Here is a 7,800-nt window from a genome sequence, read left to right as displayed (position 1 = left end):
AAATGGGATGAATTTCGAACACCAGGGTACCGTTGCTTGCCGGCAAAACATTGAGATGCCTGGTTTTTAAATTCTAGTAAATCCAAAACTCGTCTGAAATTATGAAACTTGGCAAGCTATCATGGAGCGGCATCAACATGCCGTGGTACAAATTTTGTCCCATTTGGGGCAGGTTTGGGTATATGCTTCTCACAAACCGGGGCTTCTCACAACAAGCATGATGGTTTTCGGTAGGGAACGTCCCACCTTTGGGGACGAAACGATATCCATTGCCTCTTATTGCTTTCAAATATTTTTCTCATGTCAACATAGAACAACAGGAGTGTTGTGTGAATTTTTGTGATTTTTCGGGGTTCGTTTGGACATTTTTATGCCTTAACTGAGTTTTCAATGCATTTATGTGCATAATTCAAATTTGAACTACATGCACATGCTCCAATGCGTATAAATTGGTTGAAAAATCAAATCCGTGTCCTTGGGTGCATGCTTAGGTCCCATGCATGAAATGGGAATGAATTTCGAACACCAGGGCACCATGATTGCCGGCAAAACATTGAGATGCCTGGTTTTTAAATTCTAGTATATCCAAAACTCGTCTGAAATTCATGAAACTTGGCATGCTATCATGGAGCGGCATCAACATGCCGTGGTACAAATTTTGTCCCATTTGGGGCAGGTTTGGGTATATGCATCTCACAAACTGGGGCTTCTCACAACAAGCATGATGGTTTTCGGTAGGGAACGTCCCACCTTTGCGGACGAAACGATATCCATTGCCTCTTATTGCTTTCAAAAAAATTTCTCGTGTCAACATAGAACAACAGGAGTGTTGTGTGAATTTTTGTGATTTTTCGGGGTTCGTTTGGACAGTTTTATGCATTAACTGAGTTTTCAATGCATTTATGCGCATAATTCAAATTTGAACTACATGCACATGCTCCAGTGCATATAAATTGGTTGAAAAATCAAATCTGTGTCCTTTGGTGCATGCTTAGGTCCCATGCAAGAAATGGGAATGAATTTCGAACACCAGGGCACCATTGGTTACCGGCAAAACATTGAGATGCCTGGTTTTTAAATTCTAGTAAATCAAAAACTCGTCTGATATTCATGAAACTTGGCATGCTATCATGGAGCGGCATCAACATGCCGTGGTACAAATTTTGTCCCATTTGGGGCAGGTTTGGGTATATGCTTCTCACAAACCGGGGCTTCTCACAACACGCATGATTGTTTTCGGTAGGGAACGTCCCACCTTTGGGGACGAAATGATATCCGTTGCCTCTTATTGCTTTCAATTTTTTCTCGTGTCAACATAGAACAACTGGAGTGTTGTGTGAATTTTTGTGATTTTTCGGGGTTCGTTTGGGCATTTTTATGCATTAATATAACGCCCACGATGCGGCTATATCTCCCACGTGTCGAGGCACGACTTAGAGGCATAACCACATTGTGGTTTTGTCGCAAGAATGGTCATCTTCACACAATCCCATGTAATGAACAAGAATGGGATAACGAGAGTTGGCTTACAATCGCCACTTCACACAATACATAATTATAATTCATACATCATCCAAAATCCACACATAGACCGACTACGGTCAAATCCAAAAGAAAATAAGATAACCCCAAATGCTAGATCCCCGATCGTCCCAACTGGGCTCCACTACTGATCATCAGGAAAAGAAACATAGTAACGACCACGTTCCTCATCGAACTCCCACTTGAGCTCGGTTGCCTCATCTGCACTGGTATCGTCGGCACCTGCAACTGTTTTGGTAGAATCTATGAGCCACGAGGACTCAGCAATCTCACACCCGCGAGATCAAGACTATTTAAGCTTATAGGAAAGGATGGTGTAAAAAGGTGGAGCTGCAGTAGGCACTAAGCATATATGGTGGCTAACATACGCAAATGATAGCGAGAAGAGAAGCAACGCAACGGTCGCGAAGCTAGAAATGATCAAGAAGTGATCCTGAAACTACTTATGTTCATGCATAACTCAAACCGTGTTCACTTCCCGGACTCCGCCGAGAAGAGACCATCACGGCTACACACACAGTTGATGTACTTTACTTGGGTCAAGTGACAAGTTCTCTACAACCGGACATTAAGAAATTCCCATCTGCCTCATAACCGTGGGCACGGCTTTCGAAAGATAATACCCTGCAGGGGTGTCCCAACTTAGCCCATTATAAGCTCTCACGGTCAACGAAGGGTAAACCATCTCCCAGGAAGACCCGATCAGTCTCGGAATCCCGGTCTACAAGACATTTCGACAATGGTAAAACAAGTCCAGCAAAGCCGCCCGAATGTGCTGACAAATCCCGATAGGAGCTGCACATATCTCGTTCTCAGGGCACACCGGATGAGCAGTCCGTACAACTAAAACCAGGCCTCAAGTTTCCCCGAGGTGGCACCGCAAAGGGCTCTAGTTTGGACCAGCACTCAGAGGAACACTGGCCCGGGGGTTTAAATAAAGATGACCCTCGGGCTCGCGAAAACCCAAGGGAAAAGGCTTAGGTAGCAAATGGTAAAACCAAGGTTGGGCCTTGCTGGAGGAGTTTTATTCAAGGCGAACTGTCAAGGGGGTCCCATAAATCACCCAACCGCGTAAGGAACGCAAACTCAAGGAACATAATACCGGTATGACGGAAACTAGGGCGGCAAGAGTGGAACAAAACACCAGGCATAAGGCCGAGCCTTCCACCCTTTACCAAATATATAGATGCATTAATTAAATAAGAGATATTGTGATATCCAAAATATCCATGTTCCAACATGGAACCAACTCCAACTTCACCTGCAACTAGCAACGCTATAAGAAGGGCTAAGCAAAAGCGGTAACTTAGCCAAACAACGGTTTGCTAGGAAAGGATGGTTAGAGGCTTGACATGGCAATTTGGGAGGCATGATATAGCAAGTGATAGGTAGCACAACATAGCAATAGAATGAGCAACTAGCAAAGCAAAGATCGAAGTGATTTCGAGGGTATGGTCATCTTGCCTGCAAGGTTCTCAGAGTTGTCGAAATCTTGATCCTCGTAAGCGTACTCAACAGGTTCCTCGTTCACAAACTCATCTCCCGGCTCTACCCACAACAAGAACACAAGCAATAGAACCACAATCAATCAAGGGAAATGCACAAGCAACATGATGCAATACATGTATGATATGCGAGATATGATATGCGATGCATATGCGAGCTCCGAAAGGAAAAGAATGAACAAGGCAGTAACTTGGCAAACCAAGTATGCCACTGGAAAGATGAGATGATTTCGGTCGAAATCGATATAAAGATCACCGGAAACGGATGCACGGTTTGCAAATGGCAAGCAAAATAAGAATGACAGGATTCTGCGATTAACAGCATGATAGCACTTAGAATACAACAAGTAACTATGCTACATCACTCTAACATAGCAACAAAGCATATGGCAGTAATCTACCGGAGATGCTTGACAAAAGATGAACACTGAGATACGGCTAGATCGCACCATAACAGGTTCAAACAAGCATGGCAAAAGTGCAAAAGATATCAGGTTCACAGACTTGGTGAAAATACTGGACATGGCTGAAACAGCATCAGGTAGCAAAGTTCAGAGCAAGAAATCAACATGCTACAGGAACTTAACATAGCAACACAAGGCATGTCATGAATCTACTAAATGCATAGAACAAAAGTCCCTTACTGACTATAAGCCAAAATGGATAATAAGATATGATGACACCCATGTAAACATAGCAAGTTTCGTTAACAGGTTTCAGACAACAGAAAACAGAGCATGGCAGAAACAGTATTATGAAGGCATCTTTGTGAGCTTGATGCACTTATCACAAAGCAATGCATGACAAAACAAGCATACCTACAGCAAAATGGCATGTTTATGAAACTAACCATGGCAAGATCAAATACATAGCCTGTATGGATCAACGACAACAACCTTGGCAAAATTGAATATCATGTTAACATTCTGCCAGGAATATTTTATAGCAAAAGTAGAGCAAGATTAAGACCTGCTAGGGCACTCCATAATTGCAAATAGGGGCATGGATGGATAGAGCACAACTATAGCTACAAAACATCCTTACTGAACATACTCAAAAAGGAGCATGGATCTCTCTATAGACACATGGATACATAGCAACAAAATAACAGCAGAAACAGACAGTGAAATTACTGTCCCTGAAAACAGAAACATCACGAAGCCTAGTTTGCATGCTTGTGCTAGTCACCACATAGATCACAAAAATACATGGCATACACCTCTGTAAATATGGAATGGCATACATCAAAACACATGTAGATCTCATACTCATAAGATGCACACATCAATTGCAACAAAAATAACAAATCACCAAGTTCTGATAAGTAACAGCAGTTAACAGCATATAGCACTCTTGCATCAGAGATTTGGGCATCAAAGTGGACTCAAACGAACATGGCATAATGGAACAAAATGAAGAGCATCTCGAGGCGAACATTTCGACATATCTTGCACGCAAAACGGGACAGTATGCAGAGAGTTATGATGCAATGAACAGAGCGATATATTGTAAAATTCTCGGGACTTGAAGGATTTCGGGGGAGGGGAGAAGTCAACCTAGCCGAACGAGATCTGGATCGAGTGTGGCTCGCCGGAGCTCGGGGAGAGGACGAGGCCGGAGACGGAGCTGGCCGGCCGGAGAAGAGACCGGCGCGGCGACCGGAGAGACCTCGGGGGAGAGGTGGCGGCGCGGGGTCGGGGTCGTCGGAGGAGGCGGGCGGCAGTGGACGCGGGCGTCGCCGGCGACGGAGGCGCAGGCGTCGGCGCGGGACAGCGGGCTCGGGCGGCGGCGGTTGCAGACGGCGGCGCGGCGAGGCGTCGAGGCGGCGGCTCGCGCGGGAGGGCGGCGGAAGGAGGCGCGCGCGGTCGGGCTCCGCGGGCGAGACGCGGGCTCGCGGGCCGGCGGCGGCGTGGCATACGGGGCCGCCACGTGGCATGCGGGGATTGGCTGCGGGCGGCGGCGGCTGAAGCGTCCGGCGGCGGTGGACGTGTCCGGTGGCGGCGGGGGCGATTTTGCTAGGGTTTGGACCCGGATTTCGGAGGGGGAGGTGTATATATAGGCATAGGGACCTAGGAGAGTCGAAATGAAGCACGGTTTTCGCCCACACGATCATGATCGAACGACCGAGAGCATGGAGGTGACTTAGAGGGGTTATTGGGCTGTTTGGAGGGGGGTTTTGCTGCAACACACAAAAGGACTTTGCGGTTACCCGGTTAACCGTTGGAGCATCAAACGACCTCCAAATGGAACGAAACTTGACAGGTGGTCTACCAGTGGTCTACCAAGGCCACTTGGCAAACCTCGGTCCATTCCGAGAACGTTTAACACCCGCTCACGAAAAGAAACAAGAGGGACGCGCCGGTGCGCGTGGGAGTGCCGGATTGCAAAACGGACAACGGGGAAAATGCTCGGACGCATGAGACGAACACGTATGCAAATGAGATGCACATGATGACATGATATGAGATGCATGACTTGAACAAAAAGCAAAACGAAAAACAAAAATCCGACCACGAAGGGAATATCATAACACATAGCCGAAAATGGCCAGAGTTGGAGTTACAAATACGGAAAGTTACATCCGGGGTGTTACAATTAACTGAGTTTTCAATGCATTTATGTGCATAATTCAAATTTGAACTACATGCACATGCTCCAGTGCATATAAATAGGTTGAAAAATCAAATCCGTGTCCTTGGGTGCATGCTTAGGTCCCATGCAAGAAATGGGAATGAATTTCGAACACCAGGGCACCGTTGGTTGCCGGCAAAACATTGAGATGCCTGGTTTTTAAATTCTAGTAAATCAAAAACTCGTGTGAAATTCATGAAACTTGGCATGCTATCATGGAGCGGCATCAACATGCCGTGGTACAAACTTTTTCTCATTTGGGGCAGGTTTGGGTATATGCTTCTCACAAACCGGAGCTTCTCACAACTAGCATGATGGTTTTCGGTAGGGAACGTCCCACCTTTGGGGACGAAACGATATCCATTGCCTCTTATTGCTTTCAAATTTTTTTCTCGTGTCAACATAGAACAACTAGAGTGTTGAGTGAATTTTTGTGATTTTTCAGGGTTCGTTTGGAAATTTTTATGGATTAACTGAGTTTTCAATGCATTTATGTGCATAATTCAAATTTGAACTACATGCACATGCTCCAGTCCATATAAATTGGTTGAAAAATCGAATCTGTATCCTTGGGTGCATGCTTAGGTCCCATGCAAGAAATGGGCATGAATTTCAAACACCAGGGCACCGTTGATTGCTGCCAAAACATTGAGATGCCTTGTTTTTAAATTCTAGTAAATCCAAAATTTTCTTAATCATTCACGTGACGTCACGTGTCTTGGTTTTAATGGCTGTAGGAGGTGCCATGTGGACAGCTGCTTGACCTTGACTGAACGGGAGGCGTGTGAGCGCCGTCCGGTGCGCAGGCTGACCGAGAGGCGTGCAAGCAGTCCTCGAGTGCGCAGGCTCAACGGGAAGCGTGCGAGCTGTACGCTGTGCAGGCTCACTGGGAAGCGAGCCCTTTGACTTCCATGGCCGCCCGCCTTGCTCGCATCCTCTCCATTAATGGCGCCGAAGCCGTAGTTTAATTCACTTTTTAAATATAAAACACTCATAGCAAACCTTTTACTTAGAACACCCGTATGCAAACCGACAGCTTCCCTAGGAAGCCAAGAGAAAATGTGCCGAGCAGGATTTCTGCAGCTCTTGATCGCAAAAGATTTAGATAGAACACCCGTATGCAAAGTGAGAGCAGCGCAGGATTTGTGCATCCCTTCAACGCAAACGGTTGTTCTGGATGACCCGTGTGCAACCACGTACAAACAATTTGGTAAGATTTGCATCTGTCATATTGGGTATGTTGCCATTTGTCAAACTGGAAAGATTTACCTTTGTTGATCTAGTAACGTTGCCATTTGTCAATCCTTGTAACACTGCGATTTGTCAAAATATGCAGCTAGAAATCATTAGCACTATGTAATTTTTGCATCTAAAATTTAGTAATTAAGCATACATTTCATTCATAGATTAAGCAGTCGTTCTTAATTTATACAAACAGTTCAACTCGACGGCTGAACCGACCAAACTTCTCCCCAATTGTTGCCAACCACGTACTGAAATAGCTAGTTCAACTATATATACTAGCTAATTTTAAATACGTTGTACAGTTCGACCACACATCTATAGTTAGATGAACTGAACGAAATAGCCCCTAAATACTACTAGTACAACGGAGGGGCTTTGTGCTACTTCCGGCAGCCTCTCCTCTGCCGAGCACGCTCAGTAAGAGGCAGAGGAGGAGGAGGAGCCTACCAACGAGCTGGACAAATGCAGTACGGTGCCTGCCGCTGCTGCACGTTCAGTGACGCTCGCCAGCTCGAACGCCCACTGCCGCTCCAGACGATCCCTCTCGAAGCGGCCGGACTGCTCGTAGATCTCCTGATTCCTCGCCTCAGTGTCGGCGTGTGCTGCGGCCACGACTGCGGTAAGGCTCTTTGCGTGCTTGACGAAGCGCTCCTCCTCCTCCCGCAGGAACTTGATGTAGCGCGCAAGGTCGCTGACGCACGTGCGGGCCTCCACCTCCGCCTCCCTCCTTCGGGCGACGATGGCGGAGCGGGTGATGATCCCGGCGGTCGACGGTGGGCTGGCGGCCACGGCGGCCGATGATGGGGTGGCGGCCACGACCACAACCTCCCGCCTTCGGGCCACGGTGGCGGAGCGTGTGATGGCCACAGTGGCTGAC

Source organism: Aegilops tauschii, chromosome 6, assembly GCF_002575655.3.
Source record: "Aegilops tauschii subsp. strangulata cultivar AL8/78 chromosome 6, Aet v6.0, whole genome shotgun sequence".
Classification (NCBI taxonomy): domain Eukaryota; kingdom Viridiplantae; phylum Streptophyta; class Magnoliopsida; order Poales; family Poaceae; genus Aegilops; species Aegilops tauschii.
Note: the sequence above shows the minus strand (reverse complement) of the source record.